The sequence below is a fragment of the Dicentrarchus labrax genome, unplaced genomic scaffold, assembly GCF_905237075.1.
Source record: "Dicentrarchus labrax unplaced genomic scaffold, dlabrax2021, whole genome shotgun sequence".
Lineage (NCBI taxonomy): Eukaryota > Metazoa > Chordata > Actinopteri > Moronidae > Dicentrarchus > Dicentrarchus labrax.
In genome coordinates this window covers 17088856-17113867 of record NW_026136709.1, presented here as the reverse complement: position 1 = coordinate 17113867, position 25012 = coordinate 17088856, and the positions used below count along the sequence as shown (strand labels likewise).

At 41.6% G+C, this 25012-nt stretch overlaps 1 long non-coding RNA gene across 1 annotated transcript; it reads right to left on the bottom strand.

Annotated features, from left to right (window-relative positions):
- Positions 1–335: 335 nt before the first annotated feature.
- On the bottom strand, positions 336–25012 carry LOC127369669 (uncharacterized). The gene is made up of 2 exons (XR_007886097.1): positions 24825–25012; positions 336–1228 (listed from the first exon to the last, which is right to left on the bottom strand). It is a non-coding gene; the product is annotated as an uncharacterized LOC127369669 (long non-coding RNA).

The window sequence follows — 25012 nt, the reverse complement described above, 5'->3', positions numbered from 1 at the left end:
CGAACGTCGTTGCCTTCCCAGATCTCAGGAATTACTCAGAAAATCTTATTACCAATAAAAACGATATCCAAAACTATGAAAATAAGTTGTGAAAGAGTGCAATAACTGGAAATTCTGCAGGACGGCACCTTGTCTATGAAGCTCTCAAATAGCTCTCCATGTTGTGGTTAGGATTTCGTAATTAGCACGGATACGGTGTTTGCCTAAGATCTCACTCTCTGCAGCTGTAAACTGAGAGGCGGTGATGCAGAACACTTAGGACCGGCTTCAGTGTAATGAGCACGCTTCACTCACTTGTCGGAGTCCAAGAAAAACACACGCTTAGTAAACATCTGTCAGAGAGAAATATTTATTCAGACAAGCTTTGTCAAAACATTCAAAAGTGTAAAGTGAAACAGAAAATACCTACAACATGCAAACAGAATATGCAAGTAAAAATCTATGTGGTTTTTTAGAAACGATTGCAAAACAAATTCCATTCCTCTTTCACCTCATTGTGGTTAGATTTCATTTACACAATATCACAAATTCTCAGTGTATTCTGGAAGTATAGTTTCATGACCCCAGCAATTATAGATTAGTCAACTGGTAAAAAGTTGAATAGACTTCTGTTTTTTTGTGTGAGTATGAAGATGGACTCTATAGAAGAGGCGACGCCTTTAAATCTATTGAATTTATGTCTTTATTGAAGAAAGAAGTCTGAGAAGTCTCCATTAAGTCTTTCTGCATTTCAAGTGATGTCCTGACCATTTAGAAACTGCAATTTAACACAGAAAAGACCCTGTTTGATTTCTAAACTCTGCACAGAGAAACTGCTCACTCACTATTAAGGCGAAAACTGAAACATCCAACTATATGGATTTTTCAAAGCTCTGAAAACAAAACGTACTGCGTGTAAAAGTGATCATCGCTGTCCCTTTAAGCAGACCAGCATGACAGTTGTAACACTAGGTACTTCCCAACCACAGTGTAGATCACCACAGAGGCCCATTCAGGGTGTATCTATGTCCTCTGAAAGAAAGGGGGAAGTAGATAGTATTAAAAAACATGCAGTATGTGTGTGTGTTCGAGCGTGTGTGTTCCATTAAGACTCAGTGAAACCGAATCCAAGACTGACTGCTTCCACCTTTGCATCCTTCCCATTCAGTTCAGTATCTTCAGTCGTCTATGAGAGCGGCAGCCGCAGTAAGACCTGGGTCTGCATGAGGGTCTGCAACACCACCCGTCCCTGCAAAACAGAGAAAGGCACATGTTTAAGTACTGATATGACTGTTTGGGAGCTACATTTGGTTTCATAATGCAAGTTATCGTGAAAAAAAAAAACTTCTGCAAATGAGCCGCTCCTTTCATTATGAGTTGGGAATGTATAAGTTGTTAAACAGCAAAGAGAAGATACAGAAAGAATAAACAAGAGGTCACGTAGACGTGATCACAAAGCTGGATGATTGCTTACTTTGGCATTTAATCTGTTCTAGAAACACGTTAAGATACAGTTCCCACCCTTTTCTTCCACTCCTAAGCAGCATTAAAGTTAATATGAAACTCAAACAAGTGATTGTGAGATAGTAGTAGATGCTACAGTTAAACAGCCTCAGTAGAGTCAAAACATGAGTGAACTGACTCAGTAATGTCAATAATATCTACAGAATATAACATCAGCTAACATTCACTGTAAGCTCCTGGTCATACGAGACCAAGCTGTAAAAGTGTATTGAATTGCTGTATGGTTAGTTTGGAGGCTGCAGTGTGTGTTGTTGTATACTGAGAGATTTATTGATATAATGAAATGAACACTTTAGAGACAACTCTCACTATAATGCAGTTCAACTCCAAAATGATCATAAAGTTTAATCAACACTCTCCACAACAGTTTCAACTAAAACTGAACATTATTAACCTCCACGAAGGTGCGATTTACCACAGGACTGCATTAGTTTGAGCTTGATGCACCTGATAAACTGCCAACTGAGTGTGTATTTTCCCACAGTTTGTTCAAGCTTATTATTTAAGCCACTGGGTTATGCATTCAAACCCCAAGACTCTGTGGTTTTTATATCTGCATAGTCCCGTCAAACATCCTGTGTGGCCTTTTTAAATGCATTTTCTCGAACTTCAGCCAGACACGTTTGGTAACTCCAAGAATTCTAGACTACTAGAATATTTTGCGGGTTTCGAAACAAACTTTGGTTACACAGCATTAGTTTCTAATGACTCCAATGACACCTCCCCCGAGTGAGGTTTAAATGGTTAGACACGCTGATGAACTTGGCGAATACAGCAACCAATGGGCTATAAACCACATGACAGTTTAAAGTCATCTGTGGTTGTAAACGAAGGACAACAGTTCACAGAAGTGGAGCGTAATGGACAGCTCTGCTTTCAACTGAGAGTAAAGAGTTTCTCTTTGGCTGCTGAAATCCTCCGCTACTTCCTGTCATTTCACCTAAAGCTGTCGTGTGTGTGTATACGCCTGTTGGAGAAAGTCACTTTGGGATGCGTGTATGCAAAACATATGGCAAATATGTGTGTGTGTGTGTGTGTGTGTGTGTGTGTTTGTGTGTGTCTGATGCTTCATGTTTGAGTGGGTTGTTTAAAAAAGTTCAAACAACATCACCAGAGGACGCCACCTTGTTGGCTTGCAAGTGGAAAAACTATAATAATGTTATTTATTACATGACCTGAGAGGATGTTTAAGCAAAACAAGCTATTTTTACATGACAAGGTCTTCAAATACAAATCCCAGAAATGTGTCAACCACAAGGTCACTCCTAAAAAGAAACAAACCTTATGGCTGTCATCATATTTTAGCTTAAAATCTGGATTTAAAGTCATCTTGGTAAACATTGATGATAAAACAACAGATTTGGTGATAAATAAGTTTGGTTATAACATCTGTAAAAATCTGATCTGATTTTAACCATTTGATGAGAGAATCAATTCTTATTGTCATTTACTGTTACTGAGTGCTTATTATTATTGCAGCAGGGTGCATATGAATGGGTGCAAAGGGACATGAAATACTGTATAAAAAGATCTGTTCCTTTAAAGAGATACTCCACTGATTGAGTATTGTACTTTCATAATGTCGGGGGATTTGTGAGAGACAGTAGAAATGAAGCAACAGAGGACAATATATATTTTGACTGTTACTCCCTAATATAGACTAATATAACCTACATTACCCATATTGAAAAACAATGAATGAATGAATATGTAAAATCTGTGCAGCCTTTCCAGGTACATTGCAGTGAAAACCAGCTGTCTCATACAGTATAAAGTGGAGCAAAAAAGCAGAAGAGCTTTAGTTACACGTCTTTACTGCTGACATTTCTGGTGCTTCCATCACTGTCCCATTATTAGGACATTATATAGTTCACACAGGGGTTGACTTCTTGAGCAGCTGAGTGGCTGTAAAAGCAGGGACACCACGTGTGAGGGGAAAATTTATTTCCAGGAGGCTGACAGAAATTTAAAAGAATGTGGGCGAGGTTGTAACCAACACGACCCAACTGGCACAGCGCCACGCTGCCTCCTCTCGTGATCTCAACCTATTTAGGTTTGGTATCTGAGCGTGGCCCGGCTAAAACTGGCAGATGAAATCCTCTCACTGGCAGACGATGACATGTACTTTCACAGCATGCAGGAGCTCTTATGGACAGACAGTCGTTGCACACTCATATCTGAAACCGACAGTGTACGGCACTTTCATTTGTGCACCGCTGCAATATGACACGATAAGCAGTAATCAAGCTAACTGCTGCTCAAACACTGAGGCAAGCAGGCGAGATTCTATGACATTTCCCACTGACTTTGGCTCACTGTGGGAAATCCCGTTTCATCTGATGCTGATTAAACCAGGTCAGTCACTTGATAACAACGGCGCTCGGAGGGAAAGTCTCGTCTACAATAGGTCACACGAGGGAACTGTCTGGCTGCCGTCCAGAGAAACTCTAATGCCATGATACCAGCAGGACTAGGAGCAACACACTAGACTGGAATCACCATTCAACATCAAATCAGATTAAATGTGGCCAAATGAGCAGGAGCAGTACTGTCCACCACACCTTATATTCTCCAGGCCATTCTAATTGTTCGTTATTTAGCAGAGTGACCAACAGTGTTTACTCTAGAGGTGTGTGTATAACATGAACAAGGAACAAAAGCCATCACAGCAATCTCACCACAAGGTCCATTCAGAAAATATCTTTGTAAGCAGAAGGTGTTTGCTCGCTTGTCCTGCTACTGTAGCTCCATTTTTCTGAGCCCTTCAAGGACTTCTCAACCAATAGTTGAGATCATTTTGTCAACTACTTTTTCCAAGGCCAGAAATGAACTATTAATCGCTTTTAAGCCAGCCTTTTTGGCTTGCAACCTCTTTATTACAGGATGCTTGTGTCCACAAATTGTGAGGACCAAACCAAAGAGTGCTTTTACCTTTGCAGATGATGTGAGTAGGTGAGACTCTCCGCTATTTCATACGAAATGTCTAAAAAAGAGAAGAGAGATCTTGTGCTGTATTTCTTGATTTCTACCCTGGTAATTATCTGATGACCTTTTAGATTCATCTAGGCACACACCTGGGATGGGAACCGCTGTTCAATGCCAACACGGACAAAATGAAGAGGAAAAAAAAGAGGAAATTCAAACATCTACGATTTTACAACCAAACCAGGCAGCTACTAGACCTTGTGGTGAGATTTACCTGCCTTATCTACACTTACTGTTTCTGTAACTTCCAGACTACATCTACATTAAAAAGGTGTGGCCCGTTATTCTGGAGAAACATAGTTGAGTGTTGAGTCTCATTCCCAGGTCGTAAAATATGCTTTGGGGTATGGTAAACGGGAAACTTAGAGTGAGTGCGCCACACAACGCAGCGGGTGGGGTTCTTGCTTCCAGGTCGTCAAATACTTGACAGACTTGGAATGTGACTCAACAAGTAACTATCTGTCTCCAGAATTACTGACCCCACCTTTAAGCTGTCTACACGTTTGCAAGACATCTATCCACAATAAAGCAACATAAAAACCAGTCAAATCTCAATCTTCTTCCTCCTCTTTGCCGTTGACAAACCATAAAATCACAGCCAACATGTGGGAGAGAGTGAGACAGATCCTTATCACACAGTTGTGACACCATCAATCAACATGAATGCAGGTTAATGATCACAGATAAAGTTGTCTTCTTTTTTGCCACACAGCCTCTCACTATGATACACCCACAGCTGAGTGGCAGCCTGTTACACCTCTGTTCAATGTCCTCTTTGTGTTCTAATGCAGCCTAATTCACCTAATAGATGTTCTCACTTACTTATGTCTCCGTTTCTGTTGACAGACAACTGAACAAGTATGAAATATGAGTTTTTAGTTTTCAAGATAAGATAAAGAGAGATAAAATCCTTATCTTATTGTCAGTAAAAGTCTTAATAAAGGTTAATGCTTTAGCCACTGTTTTGGGAAAGCTCCATTTACCCCATACAGACTGAAAAACCAAACCAGCATTTTGAGATTACATAAAAGCTCAATTTTAAGGATAGAAAATGCCATTTTTGTCTGGATGGAGGGGAAAAGATGCATTTAAATCAACTTAATTTGGGTCATAGAGGATCGGGTACGACCTAAGATCTGCAATGAGCTGCTTCCAACTAGTTGAATTTACGCAACGTCAGCCCCAACGTCAGTTACTTAACCCATGGATCTCCAGCTGCTTCATATCTCCGCTGTAACTTGAACCAGCAGGAATGTGCAGCAGTGACCACGGTAGCGCCTATGATCTGCAACCCTTCTTTCATCGACAACAAGCTCATTACCCGAAAACCTCTTGACCGAGCTCGGCAGAAACCATCCTGGAGGGAGGTTAAAGGTCTGACCTGGGTTTGAAAGACCTCCCGGGGCTCACTGACCACCACAATGACACCTCAAGACTTAGTCAGAAAACATCTCAAACTATAAAATGAGCGTTCTCGTTCACAGAATTTATTTAATGTCTGAAACATCTCCTAGTTGCTGCGGGGGAACCTCGTCACTTAACTATGTGTGATGCTGAGTTCAGGGCCAGGCCTTCCTCAAGAGCTCCAGCCTCATTAGCAATCTGTATTTCAGAGATTTACCCACTGACACGCTGACCGACAGCTGCTCCAGAGGAAAGCCAGCAGGCGAGAGGAGCTGCTCGGTAATGGGGCACTTCCTAAAATCATCCATTGACAAAGCCGAGATTTCTCCTCATACTGGACGCCGTTATCCAGTAGAAGTGTTTCTTTCTCTTCCAAACCAAAAACATATTGGCACAGACTTTTCTGCTTCTCTTTGTAATGAGTCAGCATTGCTAATGTTTCTCTTCACACAGCTGCTCAGCCTCATTTGAAAGTCCGTTTTCAGTTGCCAAGGACCACACATATGAAAAACTGGGGGACAATTTAGTGGTCTCTTCCTGCCTCTCTTTGATTCACATGAATAGATACAAATGAGACCACAAGGAGAAATGAATACACCTTTTTATTTCTTTGAAAATGGGTTCAATCGGATAGAAACTAACAGCTGATGGAGGCGGCGTGTCAAATCAGGCTGCTATCAGGTTCAAGGTGCAGAAAGAGCCTCCCCTCCTCGACGTCTTTTTACACGAGGAGCCAGTGAAGTCACCACAGCTGCTGCGGCTCTCCCATAGAGGCCGAGTGAAAGGTCGTCCCTCCAGCTGAGGGCTGTAAATTCAAGACGTAAAACGGGAAAGACGTACGCTCCAATCAACAGGTGCAGATCCAGAATGAATGCTTACCCCCTTTTTTCCCCTCAGAAGGAGCGGGGACAAAGAGGAGCGAGACAGGAGCATTCAGCCTGGAGAACTTACGATGCTTAAATGGCCTTAATTAAAACAATGATAGTCCTTCATGAAACCTCTGCAAATTACAGAGGACGGACAGAAACTTGGCTTGTTTCACTCATTTTGAAGCCATAAGTTTTGGTGTGAATGCAACACGTGAGGAATGTAAACAATCAGACACCTATATCTGACATTTTCCTCCACACACACACAAACAGCAGCCACGGGCTTTCGGCACTTTTCAACCTTCTCTTAACAGAAGATCTGTCACATGAGCTGCATCTAATGAAAGTAAAATAGTGTCCATGGGAATATATACTCAGGAAATGAATAATGTATGAATGCTTATTTTATAACATAAATCATTTTGCTCATCCACATTTTATTTCCACGCCATTTGACAGCTCAACCATTACTCAAAATAAGCGTGCACACTTTGAGATATTAGTTTGTTCTGTCCTTTGAAAACAAAGTGATGTTTTCCAAGTTTCTGTGAGGAAATAGTATATATTATTCTTAAGGCGGTACTCCTGACTAAATCCATCTTTTGAGTATCAAACACTAATGCCCAGAGACTTGCGAGCTGGCTGTATAAAGTTTGTGGTTTCAACTTCAATTGAAACTTCACAAACCACCCCTTTAAGCATCATTTACTTCTTCACTGTATACTTCCCCTTGAATTTTGCATGACCTTGCAATCAAGCAATCATCTTAGTGAGTCAAACTCTCTTCCTTGTTTCTAATTTTCTGAAGACGCAAACAGATATGAGAGCAATTTCATTCTCACTGCCACTTTCATTGCAAATAAATGCCTAATAACAATGCAACACGCATCACAATCTTTTAGAGAAGTTTCTGCAATCATGCATTTTGGGATGCAACAATGCTACCCTCCCTCTCTCCCCCTTTTCCTCTCCCTCTTCACCTGTCCTACCAAATAAATGCATAAAAAGCCCCAAAATATATCTTAAAAAAGAAAAAAGAAAAAAGAATATCACTTGAGACTTGTCTAGTGGCAGGGTTGGCGGTTTGATCCCCACATGGTGTGAGCATGTGAATAAGATGGCATACGTGTAAACTCCTTTGTCCACTAAGGTAGAAAAGCACACCAAAAATGCAGTCCATTTACCATTTTCTGACCCTATATAGACAAAATGATATATTAAAAAAATATCCGCTGAATCCTTTAATATTGCACCATATTCAGGAAATCTGGGTTTGATGTGAACTCTCATATGAGCTGAACACAGCATGAATGGCTGAGTCAAAACTTCCAGACCCACTGTGTTTTTGTGCTACTTGCAGAACTCTCAATGTCATTAGCTAATTAATGTTATTAGCTTCAAATATGTATAAAAAGGTCAGTAAATACAGGGTTATTTGAAATGAAGAAATAGTTCACCACGAACATTTATGTAACAAAATGCACTTTATTTTAATTCTGTATGTTAATATGATCGCTCTTTACAGTAATCCAACTAATATGGTGAAACTGGCATTATGACCAATTAATAAAAGAGGTAAAAAGTCTTAAAGACTGAACTAGATTGAGATAAAGTTACAAAAGCATCATAATCAATAAATAATACAGATAACTATTAGAACTATTCAGTGAAATCTTTACAGCGTCTTCCCTCAATAAAGCCACAACAACACATAGTGATGGGTTACAACCAGGCATGATAGCTCATTGTGATTGCAAGGACCAGAGTCTCTGTTAAGTTAACTGATAGATACATCAGACGGTTCAAGAACAAGCTTACAACAGTGGACATGAGGCGAAAATATGTTCAATAAAGTGAAACACGAGAGAAATCCATTGTAACTGATAAACAGTGGAGTTACATACAACAACTACCCTGTGAAGGACAAAGCTCAAGTCACCTTTTCAGACAAAAGACAGATTTTGGGTCACTTTGAGGTCACATTGGGTCATAAACTAACTTGATCAACCACAGGCATTGTCCGCAGCGTGCACCATTTTACTGGCTTCCTCTGAAAAATTATTAAATTTGTGTGAAATTGTTATGACACATATATAAGTAGGAAGAGGCATAATTCCTATGGACAGCTCGTCATGCTCACCCACAGCGATATATAAGACTGCCTGTTCTCAATGGCATTCATGGAATTTCATCCTGTTTATTCTTCTTTCATCTTCACTTCCAGTCATTAAGAAACATCCCACACAAATCCAATAAATGAACAACCAGGCCTCACATTAGCATTCTGGTGGAAGAGTGTTTATTTCCTGCTGTAAGAATGACACCATTATCATTCTCAAAAAAATCAGGCAAAGAATTTAATTTGGGTATTTCCACTTCTTATCTCCTAATGTGCTTGTAGCACAGAAATGACAAAAGAAAAATCTTCTTAATTATGTCCCCCTTTTCAGGTCCAAAACCAAAAAGATTTCACTTTTTAAAGAAGAGTTGAAGATATATTTTTTGTGTTTTCAACAGCAATGACATTTTCCATGAAGTCAGTTCATCTGATTGACCCAACCGTGAACCATCTGATGTTGTAGATAATGAAGATGTATGATTTAGCTAAATGTCACAAGGAACTTCATGTAGTTTTTTTTGGGCCCAGAGGGCAGCAGCTGAAGTCCTGCGGGCTGAGGAAGAAACGGTAATGAAACAGAAACAGTCTAGAGATGTACTTGAAAAGTTCTTGTTCACGTACTCCTCCCCCCTCAAAAAAATGGGGACAACTATATCAAAATTAAACTTACCAAGGGGTTAAACATTTAAAATTTTTCATTTCACATGGAGATTATGAAGGAGTCAAAATGAGGAAGTCTGATTGCATCACATGAACTGTTCCTCCCACAGCGCTTCAACACTTTAAAAAAAAAGGTCATGACCTATTTGACCGGACTGTCTGGAGATTGGACGCCAGTCTGAGCTTTCCAGTAACAGCAAGCACGCTCGTGCCTAAAATGACCTCTCGTGCCCTTCAGCTGTGACTTTTCACCCTCCGCGCAGACCCTTGTAACCCTTCCTCTTACACGTCCTGGCACGCCTGTCTTTTTTTAGCAATAACCGAAACTAACCTAGCTTTTACAGGAGGCTGGAGTTTGAATTTGAGGCACATTAATCAACAACCGTGGTGGGAAACTCTGGGGACATGTGAAACTGGAAGCTTTTGGTGTCCTACATGGGTTTGTGATTAATTGCTGCCCCTTCACAATGAAACTGTAGGCTTAGCTGTGAAGTTTCTTTATGGACATTTAATTCAGCTTCTTTTATCTGGGTTGCAGCAAGTTGGAGCATGTCCCTCATTCATTTCTTCAGCCGCCTTTGAACTCTCTCAAACATGGAAGGATAAATATTTACACGTCGGCCCTTGCTTGTTTAATGTCAAAGGCACACTCACACAGCAGAGTAAATGAATGAAAAAGCTTTAGACAAAACACCTCCAGCGGCTGATGAGTACCAGGCCACTCTACAGCGCCGGTCCCACAGGTTCAACCTCCTTTTCAGGGCATGGGAGACAGTGACCCAGGGGTCTGCTCGGGGGCTCAGCGGAGAAGCACAGCCCTGCTGACACTGCTGTCTCTGTGAAAAGAGGCGATCTGTGCATTTAGAGTTGGCTCAGGCCCAGAGAGATTAAACGGAGGTGGGCTAGAATACCATGTGAGGGCATTACAGACAAAGACAACAAGCCATCTGATCAGCTGCGAGCACACCATTCATGATCACACAATGAATGAGGTGTACAAAAGGCACGTACTAGCGAGGTTTTTTTATTTTATTTTTCTTAATTGACCGTTCACTAAACCCCTCCCCCATACCGTGATTGTTTAATCATAGCTTAGCAACCATAACTAAGCTTTGTTGAAGCTGTGTATATGGAGCTGTAAGCCCTGTTTACACCAAGCAGTACAGTTCAGCTCAGTTGTTTCTACGTTTCCAATGCCAAAAGTTGTGAATGGTACCAAACGAGCCGCTCTATCCTGTACCGGTTTTACACTCCCCTTCTGTTGAGGTACCAAGCGCCCTGAACCGCAACGGTGAGGTGGGGTTAAAACACTGCTTGCTCAGAGAGAATCAGAGCGACCAAAGTCATCTGATGTAGGATTTCCCCACACTCTCCTGCCTTTTTCCAGCAGTCTGTGGTCTCGTTGCAAGCACATGCTGTGAGGAGTGAGTCAGAGGGAGGCACAAAAGTGACAGTGACTGAGAGCGGAGCAGAGAAAGGTTAGTGGTAAGTTGTCAGTCTAGCAGTGGTACAGTGTAGGTGCACCAATTAATAAATGCTGCATCTCAGGACCAAGAGAAGTCTGCTGCTGGAAAAGTGAAGGGGGTGAGCTCTAAAGCCCCGATAACAGCCCCGACTACATTTAATAGTAAGATTTAGGAGTAACTTCTAGCCAGGGACGTTTTAAGCTTTAACCTCAGTGTTGTAGCACAATATCACGTTGCATACCAACTCGCTGTTAGCTTTATTAGCTATTTAGTTTATGTAATTAGTTGATTATTAGCAACGATCGACAGCTAGAAATAAGAAACCTGCTTTTTGTCTGCCTCTGTAAAATAAAGATCGGGGGATGGGAGGGGTGGTATTTAGTGAATGGTAGTGTCAGGGAGGTGTGAAAATCTGTTGGATTTTAAGCTTTAAACTGCTTCCTTCTGGAGTAATGCAACCAAAACTGCCCTTGTGACATTTTTTCAGCCCGGATCACCTGGCAGCATAAACCCTCGCTGAGCCAAAAGGAGGTGGGAAGGCAGTTTTGGCGATACAGGAAGAAATGGAGGTTGGACTTGAAAGACAGAAAGGAAGTGAGCAGTAAAAGGGTAAGGAGCTGTGAGACCAGGATTGACTCCACTGTCTTATTCCTAATCCTTAAATCAGTTTACATTTGGAGATCGAGCTAATTCTACCAAATGAAGCATCTGTTTTTACTAAGTAGAAAAAGTGCCAGGGTCAGTCAAGAGAAGCTTCCAGGGAAATAATCAGGGGAAGGAAGCTGTTGCTAAATGTGATCCGCTGTCAGGGTTTTGCTAAATCTGTCACAGATGCTTTGGACACAGCCTTGTATCAATGTAAAGACCAGTTATAAGACATCAAAGAGCCTTTCCCTTATAGTCTCCGGTCAAAACACCCACGTGCAATGGCATGCATTATAGCTCATACTATAAAAACTTCATGTAATGTACTGAAACCAAGCAATCTCACGCTCGGGGACAGCAGTCTAATCTATGGTGAATCAGCAGCAACTGAAAAAGTCCCATCCTGCTTCTCCCTGATAGTGAAAAGAACAACAGCCATCAGCAGGAAAAACGAAACAATGTCCAATGTCACCACAGACGAGGGAGGAGGATAAGACATGTTCAATTCTCCCAAATCTGAGGGTTAAACAAAAGGATTCGATTTGTACATTTGTAACAATTAACGGGGAGTTTCGAAACTGTCTCCGCAATCCAAGATGTAGAATTCATCATGAAGCTCAGACAAACAAAGACAATCTGCTGTGTGAATGCAAAGCTCATGAGACATGGCAGAGCACAGACGCTTCTGGGACGAGGCATTTTTCAGTCTGGTGCTGCATTTGTCTCATTTGGCAGAACCTGATGATTTGATTTACAAGTACAACTGCTTAATTTTGTTCAGACAAGAAGAAAAATACACACACATTCTGGCACAAAAACGCTGAATGGTTGAAACCAGAAAATGTTTAATTGGCTGTTTTACTTCTACTTTGACAGTGTTTGGATCGACCACATGCTACTCTTACCCAATTAAGGATTTCTTGACCCTAACCTGAGGTGTCAGTCGATAGATTAAATATATGATATGGTGGAAAGGCCTGAAAAAGGATTACAAAGTAGCAGAACTGCAATTATTTTCAGTGTCAAAACTATATCTGTATCTGTTTTTAAGTAATCCGAAGTATAGTCTTTAGGTTTTGAACTGTTTGTTAGACCAAACGAGCGATTTTGATAGATCGACTTCAGAATCATGGACATTTTATTGATCAAACAATGAATCAATCAAGCCAAAAAGATTTTGACAGATTAATTGACAATGACAATCCAACTTTTTCTCTTCCGAACTGAAGCTATGTCAGGCTGTTCTTCACTGTGTGGAATCTGCATTTAATGTGGATCAGCCATGATCAATACCACTGCAGCATATTGGATCAGTGTTTACATACAATTACTTCATTTCCCTACAATTACTGATTACTATTTTGGATTTATCATTTCATCCAATGTAAGAACAGTGCCGAAAAGTACAAAACCCGAAGAAAATCAATTAACAATGACATAAAAAGAGATTTTAAGTTTGTTTTGGTCAATTAATTAATCAACTTTTCCTTTCAACACATAAGAGAGACACACTCCCTAAATATCTCCAGGTTGCCCTTCAGAGTAGACATGAAATGACAATATAATGCTGGAGACGAGTGTTGCTTATAATTCATATTCATTTTTCTTTATACTGATAAACATTTGCAAATTTTCTGTCAATATTTTGCACATTTCATCTTCTTCATTTGAAACACTGTTCAGTGAATCCATATTTTACATTCATGATCCTATTTACAACTCTGCTTGTTGTTTATCTTGACTGTAACATATACTATGTACCTAACATCTGAATATCTAAATAAGGAACAACACATGAAAATCTTACAGGATGGCACCACCAGATCTGTCATTCTGCCAGTGTGTCGTCTTCCAGCAGAGGGAGGACAAAAAAGGGAAGCCACAGTCCAAACCTGACAATACCAGAGTAATGAGCCGTTGTCTTCAGAGTATCTGGTAACTTTGTGAAGGTGAATGAGTCACAGAGGTCACCTGTAGGTCAGGTGGCTGTGCTCAGGAACCTGTTCACTGATTAAGATGAAGGATGCTGAGCGCATAAGGCACAGGAGGTGCAAACGAGCCGGGGGCCCCGGGGGGCCCATCTGTTGTGGGCAAATAAATGGTGGCTTCAGTGAATAGGAAAACAGCCCCGCTCTTCCCCTGCGAGGCCCAGCAGACAGCTCCATTAATCAGGACCAGGATGAGCCTGCTGGGCTCGCAGTGACAAGTCAGCAGTGGCACAAACTCTCCTCCTCCTCACACTGTATCTCCATTAGAGGCTGGAGGTGTCAGCTGGCTGCAGCTTCTGTTCCTCTGTTGTCACTATCCATGTTTTCACAACTGTCCTCCAAGAATAACTGAAAAGAATGGCACGGTAGGGGCAGGGAAATAATTTATGAGCTGCCATTAATGCCACCAATAAAAAAACATTTGTTTTAAGAGCTGGTTTTCGTACTGAGTGACAAAATGACTTCTGGAACAACTAACCCTAAACTCAACAATTAACATGAGAACTAAAGAACTATCCAGTCGTGATTGATTTGTTAATTAAAAATCAATCACACTTTAGGGGCGTCCTGGTAGCTCGCCGGGTAGAGCGCATACTAAGTGTCCTTACCGCAGCAGCCCAAGTTCGAGACCGACCTGAGGCCTTTTGGTGCATGTCATGAAATTGACTTTATTAAAATGGTTTCACCATGATTATTAGAAATTTCCTTAAGCAGTGCAATCTAGAGGCAGTGACCCCCATAAGGGACTACAAGATACTTGTTAGACTTTCTTCTATTTTTTGATATTTTGCTAATGAATAACTGGATATTTTTACCTCTTCAGGTGTAACTGATCACTCTAAGGGCCTGTCCTCACGAATACGCGGCCTCACTCTATACGATGTCATTTCGAAAAAAAATCTCCGTAAACATGGCGTTGTTTCCACAAATATCTGCGTCCACACGGATTCACTGACAACGACCCAAAACGCTGTAGTACATATGCCAGGCCTGTATGTGGCGCTGTGACGCCGCCACATCGATACACTGAAACCGTAAAAGAAGTCATGGAGCATGCGCTGTTTACAAACAAGTAGTAGGAGTCCGCCGTTGTTGTTGTTATGACGCGTCTAGCGGTGGCGGCTGAGGTTAAAGGCTAGAGAGGCGGGGCTAATATGTCATAGTTTCGGAAAAAATCAGTTTTATCGTCCTGACGACTCCGGGCAATCCGGCGTTTTCGGATTTTCCCACTCTGGGATCCGTTTCCAAAAAATACCATTTTCACACCCCGAGAACGCCGTATCCGTCTGGACGCGAGGCCGATACGATAAAGTATTTATCCGGAATCGAGAAAAACGTATTCGTGAGGACAGGCCCTAAGACCACTCTTGCTTGGTTACTACTGCCACAAAGGATAAGGGGGCAGACAGAAAATAGCATAGCTACTTACATAAATCAGGGCCGCAACTAACAATTATTTTCATTATCAATTATTATTGTCCTGATTATTCATCAGTTTATCTAAAAAATGGCAAAGGTAATGTCTTCAAATGTTTTATTTTGATGCACCAACGAACCCACAGAACAGCAACACATTATTCAATCATAAAAATAATTGCAGATTATTTTCCTACTTGTGCAACTTGCCATGAGGTTGAGATATATGGCCTTTCTGATATATCCATAAGTAAGTACACTGGAGAATTGAGCACATAAGTCGTCAATTGACATTCATGGCGGTCAGCAAAAATGTCCCTACATGTTCTCATGTTGACACTACATTGAATCATTGAGACGCAGGGTATAACGATGGCCCCATGAGAACTTTCCAGAGTTGTACAATCCTGTCTTACAGCACTCTGACCCTCTTTTTGTGGAGTGTTTTGGCATCCGGTAAGCATTTAAACACATGGATGTATTTTTAAAAATGGACCACGGCGTTCATGTTCCCTCTTCTCACCAGTATCAGTAATGCTCGCACCAATGTAGCCCCTTTTTGTAATGCAGTGCTATTTTCGGTCTGAATGTGGCCTTAGCCCCAGTTGGCAGACGCGTCTCCTGCATCTCTAGCAGTAAGATAAGACATGTCCCCTCAGCCGGGCTTCAGAAAAAAGAGAGCGGGGGGAGGGGGAAGGAAGGGGGGGAGGGGGGGGCTCGGGGTGAGAGGGTGCGGGCAGAGACAGTGGAAAGGAAGATGGAGGAGCACTTTAATAGTATGATTCAGCAGAGGTATCAATTCCCACAGATGGCAGGCTGGCTCCTATTGACTTACATAGGAGGGGAGTAAAGAGGCAATCAAAACCACCCCTGGGACAGACAGTCAGCACATCAAAAGGGAGCGGGATCTGTGCGCCCAAGGCTCCCCATCAGGGAGAAGGAAGGCTGAGCTCTGTGAAGTGTGAAGTCAATGTACTATAAAACCCCCCAAAATCGAATCAATCTAGTGATTTCTTTTGGAGGCAAAACCTTTAAATGTCAGTGTAAACACAAACCTCTATCTTAATGGATCTTTCCTGTCACAAGAAGATAAACTTCTCTGACTGGCGTATTGTGGGTCATCTTGCAGACTTGAATTTGATCACCAAAGTCCCTCAACTCCAGTCAGACAACTCGAGATCCTGAGTGACAACCCCGAGGCTGTCTGAACGAGGACCGGGCCGTATTTAGGTGTCGGAGGACGTCCTACGACACCTCAGCACACACTGTAAGACAGCCGCAGACGTACCTCTGGTGGTTTATTTTGGAGGCTGGCAGCTTTCACACTTTCACCAACTGCTTTGAATAAAAACAACAGGAGAAGACAGGGGAAAGGTGAGGTGAGAAAGCTATTTCCACCAACAAAAAAACAACCTGGTGCAGCTACCAGAGTATCTCACCTCTCGTTTCCTCATTTGGCAAATGCTACCATGACAACACACGGGCAAGTCTCGCTCCAGGAGTAAAAAAAAAACACATTAACCTTTTGCAGGTACTTTTAATCAGCCTGATGAATTCTGCCAGACGGACAGCAGCCTGACCTCCAACCCCCGATGAGAGAGTGATGGAGAGAGTTGGCACTGACAAGGCGCTATTAATATTTCATTAACAGTGCTTTAATGATCATTAAACTGCACTGTGAACTCGGCTGGCAACATGTGATCCTGTGTTCTACTGTCTGCTTCTCTGTGTCATAAATAAGGATGAATTAGTCTGTAATTATAGGCGGAAAAAGAACTGGTAATGACAACAAAAATATACATGCGTTTCATTACGTGTACACTAAATACGCTACGTCACATTTCTTTATTCTTATGCGTTAAGATGATAAATCTGGTTTCTATGGTTTCTAAACTTCTATGAATGGGTTTTAAGTTGTGAAGGACTTTCTTCTTATGTTGAATCAGTTTGTTAAAAATGTGTTTTCATTCATTTCCCCCCCATGCAGTGAGCAGCGTGTGACAAAAACGGAAATAAAACTAATTTTCTGCTTCATGCCAACAGCTCACAACAGTGTGAGTATCCAGAGGAAAATACTTGACATACTGCAGGCAACAGCATGTGAGGACAAAATCACAACAAACATGTAGTCGATTTTTAAAGATTGACTAGACAGATGATTTTGGATTTGTAGATTAAGAGGTTTAGTTTTGCCCTAAAAATCAGTAGCAAGTGAAATATCTGTCACACTGCTGTCATTTTTAGTCAACATGAAAACTGCTAGGAAGTTGTGTCTATGTCTGTCATGTTGGTACAAAAGAAAATTTCAGAGCTGTTATCTCTCTTAAGTTGATTTACAACAGACTGTACAGTAGCTGCACAAATCTCCTCGCTTGTTGCTGTTTTCGTGGCAATTTGGCTCTGGCACAGGAGGATAACGTCCTTATTCTTAATCCCACCTACAAAGCTCTGATTGTCTCGGTTGTTCGACAATGGCACAGCATCAAAACATGCAGCATCCACATTCACTGCACAGAGGTAGAGATGCAAAGGGCCTCTGAAAGATACAAGATCATCAAGCGAAAAGGTTGAACCTAGATCTGGCAATACAGCAATCAAATCAAATATTTTCTAACTTGAATACCATATTTCTAGCAAACCAGTGACTGCTTGTGACCCTTCATCACAGAGTGTATGTTTGGGAGCTGCTGTTGTCTCAGAGGGCTTCTTTTAAATACTTTTTAGACATAAAATGAATGTCATCAACTTTTTTCTGCGCTGATAATCATCTCATGACTCCTCAGATTCACCCCAGGTTGGGAACCACTGTATGAGAGCCAACACAGAACCTTTGTTTGAATGCCAAAAAGCCACCAACGTTCCAGACTCAATGTGTGAAAAGGGTTTATGTGGCAATACTGGTAAGACATGTCAGATTACTCATCCTATTTGCATAGAGTTGGCATGCATCAGCACCATCGCAACCCATGTGGGCTTTACCTTTCACTGCTGCGGGCATACAAAAGGTGTCTATCCGTCTTGTGCTCCTCCTCTGCTCGTCAGCTCCACAATGGGATTTTTGAAAACCGCTTATTAAGTGTGTGGGATTGTTTCCTTTCAAACTCCCTCCACTAGCACAGCAGCAGGACACATAAACACAGTATGTAGGTCAGTCAAACAGTTTGTGTCTGCTCCCTCCCTCCACGCCTGAGGTGAACTGACAGCAAAATCAAACACAATGTTTGCAGAGTGTGACTCATCTCAACCGGAGAACCTGGGAGGTGAAACCGGGTTTGCCTCCCTGCTTCATGTTGCCCTCCACGCTACCGTTTCTACCACTACCACCACCACTTTGTGCCAACATCTACCTGTCGGGGTTGTTTTGACAGCAGCTGGGGATCACGCTTCCTCTCTCTTATGATTGACGGTTAACTCGGACCCCCTGTGTGTTTATGGAAGTGTGTCATTTGCTGGCATAAACTCTGTCGGGGCTACCGGCAGCGAGCAGAGAGAAAGCACAAAGTCATGGGATCAAATCCATGAAATCCATTCAGTGAATTACACAGATAAAACATATGCCATGTACAATTTTCCATTTGATGTAATGGTACAGCCGTAAAAAGTTGGACACTATATCCAAAGTGTTTCTGACTCTAAGGGACATTCAGCAAGATATTTAACAGCGTTCTCCGACTGCGGACAAGCAGCTAAAGTTTATTTTAACCACAAATGACACACACACCTGAAAAGGTTTTAATGTCGGTTTTGGCTCTGTGAGGGATGTTTTGGGGATTTTTGAGAGATGGAAGGCAGCGTCATTATGGAAACAAGTTTTTCTTTTTACGTGATTTGCATAAGCTTGAATTTATTTCTGTCTCAAATGAGGGGAGTGGCTGCTCTTTCTTTAACAAGACTCTACAGCTCTTACTTTGATAACATGCTGTTGTTTAGCAGGTGTAATATTTACCATGTTTTTCTATCTTATGTTAGCGTGTTAGCATGTCACCATATAACTTAACACACAGAAAGGAGGAGATTTCATTCATTTTGCAGGTTTTTAGTCATAAAGTATTTTGACCTGGCGATGGCGCTCGAGGAAACGTCAAGAGGATCACTAAAGTCCCTACTGGGGACATGAATGCATGTGCCATGTCAATCCATTCAGTAGCTGTGGAGAGATTTAACTCTGAACAACAAATGTCAATCTGCTGGTGGTGGGGAGCCTGGTGGAGCTGGCACCTCATGTGCCAAGGCTGAGTCCTTGCTGCAGCAACCATGAGTTTGGCCCTTTGCTGTGTGTCGCCTCCTCCCTTTCTCCTTTCCTGACACTCTACAGCTGTCTCTATCAATTAAAGGCAATAAAAGCCCCCTAAACAATAATACTAATGTGCTGGTGGTGGCAGAGCAAAAAGCCAGTCACTTTAGGTTTCATCCTCTGGGCACCATGAATGTCTGTAAAATGTTTTATCAATCTATCCAGTAGTTGCTGAGATATTTCACTGGCTTAAGAGCAATAGCATATGCAGTCTCTCTCTCCAGACGCAACATGAATATTTAAGACAGAAAAAGTGACTGTGACGATATCAGGTTAGGTCATTCAGTTTTAAAAATACATGAACAGTGAGTGCTGTCCGGATGCACAGAGAAGGTCAGATGACATCAGTTTCATTCTCTTATATGGAGCAACTCAAGGCTGGACATCAGTGTGATTGATTGAAATACGGGAGTCTGTAATTCTTTTTCTGGGGGATGGAAATGTGCACAGACACTGATTGATGAGTCCTTGGATAGTTTTTTTTACAGGGTAATTCCTCTTTAACATGTACATCTACTCTTGCAGTGCACAGTCCGCCTCTTTAAACTCAACACTACTGCTCTGTAACACGACACATAAGAAACAGACGCAGCCTCTCGTGTTTAGTCTCAAAACGCGAACGCAAGTGCTCATGGTATTTACGGTATGCAAGTCACCTGTCTGAAGTGCTAGCAATTAAAACTATGGTGCCAAGCCAGTCCATCTTGAGTAATGCGATGCAGTAATGCAACATAGGAGTTCATTGTCCTTCAATAGCAGTGTGCAGAGCTTCAACTGAGTATTATTCTATTTATTTATTAATTATTTAGTGTAGACAAGAAATGTGAAACAAAACGCATCAAAATGTCTTCAAATAACTTGTTTTGCTTGAGTAACAGTCTTAAAACAAAGGATTTTCTTTATGCAATGATAAAAAAAAGAGAAAAGCAGGAAATCCTCTCATTTAAAAGGCTGAAACCAGCAAATATTTGGCACTTTTTCCACAAAATAACTCATTTTCTGTCAATTGACTAATTCACTAATGCACCCATCATTTCAGCTCCAAGCATCTCAACTCTGTCCAACTGTTGAGTACCAGGATAAACATCATTATGCACATCTGTCACGTGGCGTAAATTAAAAATAGCCATCACTGGCACAACAGTCAGTTCCAGCTAAAATACCAAAAATAACTACGTCAACATTTGAACTTCCTTTAGTATACGACTGTATGTAGAGCCAGTGGGCTGCAACATTCCTCCACTGAGACCTAGCTGCAGTAACCTGCCCTCTTCTTGGCCTCGTGTCTGGAGGTCTGCACACACCACGCTGAGGGGGAAACGCCTGTGGGAGAATAGGCACCAATCCAGCTGGTACGTCCTGCTTTAGATGAGGATCGTCGGTACAGTACAGCGCATGACAATGCTCTCCTTATGCAATGCAAGCAGAGAAAAGGCTGACCAGATACAGTATTCAGCAGCTTTTTACCCTTAAAAAAAGGGTTGTCAGGAAGACTTATCAAAATGTATATTTTAAAAGCATATGAGGTTAGGCCAATGAAATCATTCACCAGAGGGACCAATACTGTTACATAACAGCCAGACATTGCTGCGAGCGCCCCACAGCACGGCTCCAAATGGTCTTTCTCTGAGGCTCCATACAGTACAAAGGCCTACTTTCTTATTAAAATCTGAGAAATTAACATTTGAGTCAGATACTGATCTCCAGGGCATTAGCTGCGAACAACAATGAATGTACGACTATTCCCTACCGCCTACAAGGTTAAAATGATGATTTGTAGCCTTAATTTGCTTTTAATACTATAAGGAAGTCCACTAATATGATAATAATGAGACCATTTTCCTTTTTAAAGCAGTGAGCCAGCTTAAATGATGTGTCAAGGTCCATAGCTGTTGCTCAGTCCCATGTATGCTGATGTGAATCCAGACGAGGTTACAGGACAACGTTGCTTTGAGTTTTCACAGTCTGGTCCTTTACCGTCATCACAACTGGATCCAAACGCTAGCATAACGCTCCTGCTTTATATTATCTGAGTCGAACACAACACCGGAGGCCTTTCCTCATGTGATTCACACAAGTAGCACACGACAGGAAATTGGACTTGGTTTGGGGTTAGGCGATGGGTGGAGCCTGCCAGGGTAGAGGACAGTTTTTGTGTTGATATCAATAGCCTACTGCTTCTACTTATGACATAAAAGCATGGAAAGTAATATACAGGCAAGCAGAAAAAGAGTACGAAGAAGCTTTGTTTTTGGTTTGTGTTTGTCACATTGTAAAAAAAGAACAAATATATATCATCTAGCGCTATGTGCGTTCGAATCAACGTTTTTACACTACACAGGGCTACGATGTGCTGCTGTCGATAGGGGCACCACAGAACTTGACAGTGCGTCCAGTACGTGGGATTTAAGTGCAGAATGCAACTAACTGAACACTGCTCGCGTCCATATTAGAATAAGAGGAACTATGGTGGCCACGAAACTAATGCAAACAATGCGAAAGGCTCTTTCTAGAGCCAGTGTTTGGTGTGTCCATTCTGGGCTACTGTAGAAACAGGGCTCCATCTAAGTTAACAAAAACACAACGATTCTTATTTTCAGGTGATTTTACACTAATAAAAACAACCCTATGAATAATTTATCTCATTCTACTGATAGATCCTCCTAAATGTTACACACTGGACCTTTAACTACTTCTGTAAAGTGAAATAATCAGTGTTCCCTTACACACAAAAATCAGTATTCGTCTTTCAGCGTGACGTTGAGTATGCAGTGGAGTTACATATGTCCCATTCCTTAGCAACATATTCCTAAATACTCTCTCACGTGGTCTCCAACGCCTCACACTAAAATCACTGTGCGAGGCAAAAAAAAAAAAAACGTTGGCGGCCACACGCAGGTCGTCACTGCCAGTAAAAACACACTGACACAGCTCAGAGACGCGGAGAGCTCAGACACAGAGCATGCAAATGAGGCAGCGTATTCCCAAAGAGGAAAGTGATGTCACTCGATAATAATGATGCTGTAAAACGAGACGCAGCCAGAGAGAGAGAGAGAAAGTCTGTCTGGCCAGCGGCTACAGTACAGTTCTGACTTCAGGAGTATGAACCGCTTTTAATCTATTCCAGCTTCCAGCTCTGAAAAAACACACACAGATTACATAACGGCAGACCTCCAATGTATTCCTGGGCCTCTGAAGTATCTGAGAAGTATGTGTGCAGTCGTTTGTGGCGAGGCAGTGAAGTTTGCCTGGAAAACACACACACACACACACACACACACACACACACACACACACACAGATCTCTAAGATACACTCTAACGTACACAACATTTACTGCAACACCGCTCCAGTGAGGAGTATCAGACAAGCGGAGAGCTGATGTAACCATAGAAAAGAAGAAAATTACCCTTTTCCCCAAATATCTATGGATGTTTTCAGCAATGTCATGTCATTATATATGTTTTTTACATTATATAGGTACAACATTTAGAGCCCAAACTGACTCTTTATTAACAATTAATGCATTTTTTCAAGCAAAAAAAGCCAAATATTTGCTTTTTCCAGTTTTTTAAAGTGGAAAATGTTCTTCTGTTCTGAGTTTTACATCAATGCAACGTCAATATCTATCGTTTTGGACTTTTGGTCGGACAAAACAAGACATCTGATATCCTCATCTTGAGCTCTGGGAAACTGTAATTGTCCTTTTTTAAACTACTTTTAATGTCAATAATAACAAATTAAAACACTCTAAATAACCTCCCAGTTGAGTCCCACATCTGTATTCTGTACATTATGTCATAAACAGTTAAATACCTGTATTATTATTATTATGTTTCTTTGATTTCTGATACTGAACAGCTGGTTTCAGCCCCAGTTTGTGTCCTCTCACGTCAGCATTCATATTATAGTTGAGTCACAGAGTTTAGAGTCTTATCTTAAAAGATATTAAGTGACTGTGTTTGAATCTGGATAAAAACGTCCGACCAAAAAGATTACATCCGCTGCACATTTTTTAACCAGTTTCCCCAAAACAAACTAAAAACAGAGTGTGTGCAACTTAGGAAACAAGTTAAAAATAACTTTTATCAAGCAGCAGATGATTTTTCTTTTCATCCACGTGGTTAGAGTAGTGTTTGATGATTATTGATGATTGCAATCTTTATGATAAACTTGAATGCAACACTAATACATTCAGAGGGAGTTTCAGCCCTACCTCAACATCAAGGTACAGTAGAATAGAGGTTCTCCGACCTGACGCTGAGCTAGTTTGGACTTGAATGGTGGAGCTCGATTCAAGTTAATATTAAACAGGAGCAGCTGACAAGTGTTGGGGAGCGTTTGCAATAGATAATCTATAAAAAGCCGCTGAGATACTGTGGGTCACTTTGCAAAAAAAAAAAAGAAAAAGAAAGGCTGTTGATGATTACTCCATCCACTGAGCATGATTTTTGTGGGTGTTTTTGCAGGTGACATTTACAGGGTTAAAACCTGGTGAACTTGTGTGTAGCAGGTCCTAACTACACAGGGAGATGTAACCCACAGAAATGTGGTGTAAAACCGCCGTAATCTGTAACTAACACGTGTGAAAAACATTCACTTTTCACTCATATTGAGCCCAGTTTGAACATTAAATTGAGTATCAGAGCACCTTCTCCGTACAGGGGATTCAGTTCAGGGGGGGTTTTCTGGACACAACTTCAGCAGGGTGGATGCATGTTGTCATGGAGGCTTGAACCCAGGTCAGCCAGTCACAGCACACTCTCTCCCCCCATGCTCACAATGCACCGTCCTGCCCACCCAGAAAGTCCCAATGAATCCACACTAATCCCATCTTTTGTGGTCCTCCCCACGTCTCAGTGTTGCTGTACCTCATGTCTCAGACATGCTGCTCCAACATCTATGCTCAACTGCTGCTCACAAATATACACATATTCTGCATAAAGCTCCACATAATGCATAAAATAGGGGACACGTGAGCAGTACCTGATGCTATCACAGGTTTCCTTTTCTTTATCATGTGTTGTTGTGATCCAAAGCACTGACAGCAGAGATAAAACAATACTTTAAAGCAGCACTAGACTTTGTAGTCCACTGAGAATAAAGCTATACAGAGCATAAAGTAAGCATCTTCACCAGTGTGGAAGAACAACAATAGACAGAAACATGCGCTGTAAACACCTCCAGCTCTGAACTGTGCAGCACTATCAGACAATAGAGGAGCCAGACGAGAATAACACTTAACCTGAGAACAATAGTTTCAGACAGGTTGTACCACGACAGCTTCTCATATCCACAATCACACTCAACCACACCAACTAATAAATCCTTTTTAAATTAAGTTTTCATGAGACAGATTGAGAGATTGTAGAGATTTCCCTCTCTCCAACATCACCAGGCCTATTGATCAGTGTGATTAAAGAGTTAAACACTGATCAATGCAACCGATATTAGACAATGTAAAGAGCTTCTTACCGCGCTGTTCTCTCGGTCTCCGTCGCTGCTTTATCGCTTTTTTATATTCCCTTTTCATTCTTTCACCCACATGATGATCAGTCGCGCGTCTCACAGACACAAAATCTCGACCTCACTTCCATGTGCTCGCGACCGGGACCACGCGCTCAGGGGAGCGCTCGGGCTCGGGATACGGCGCGTGACGTCAC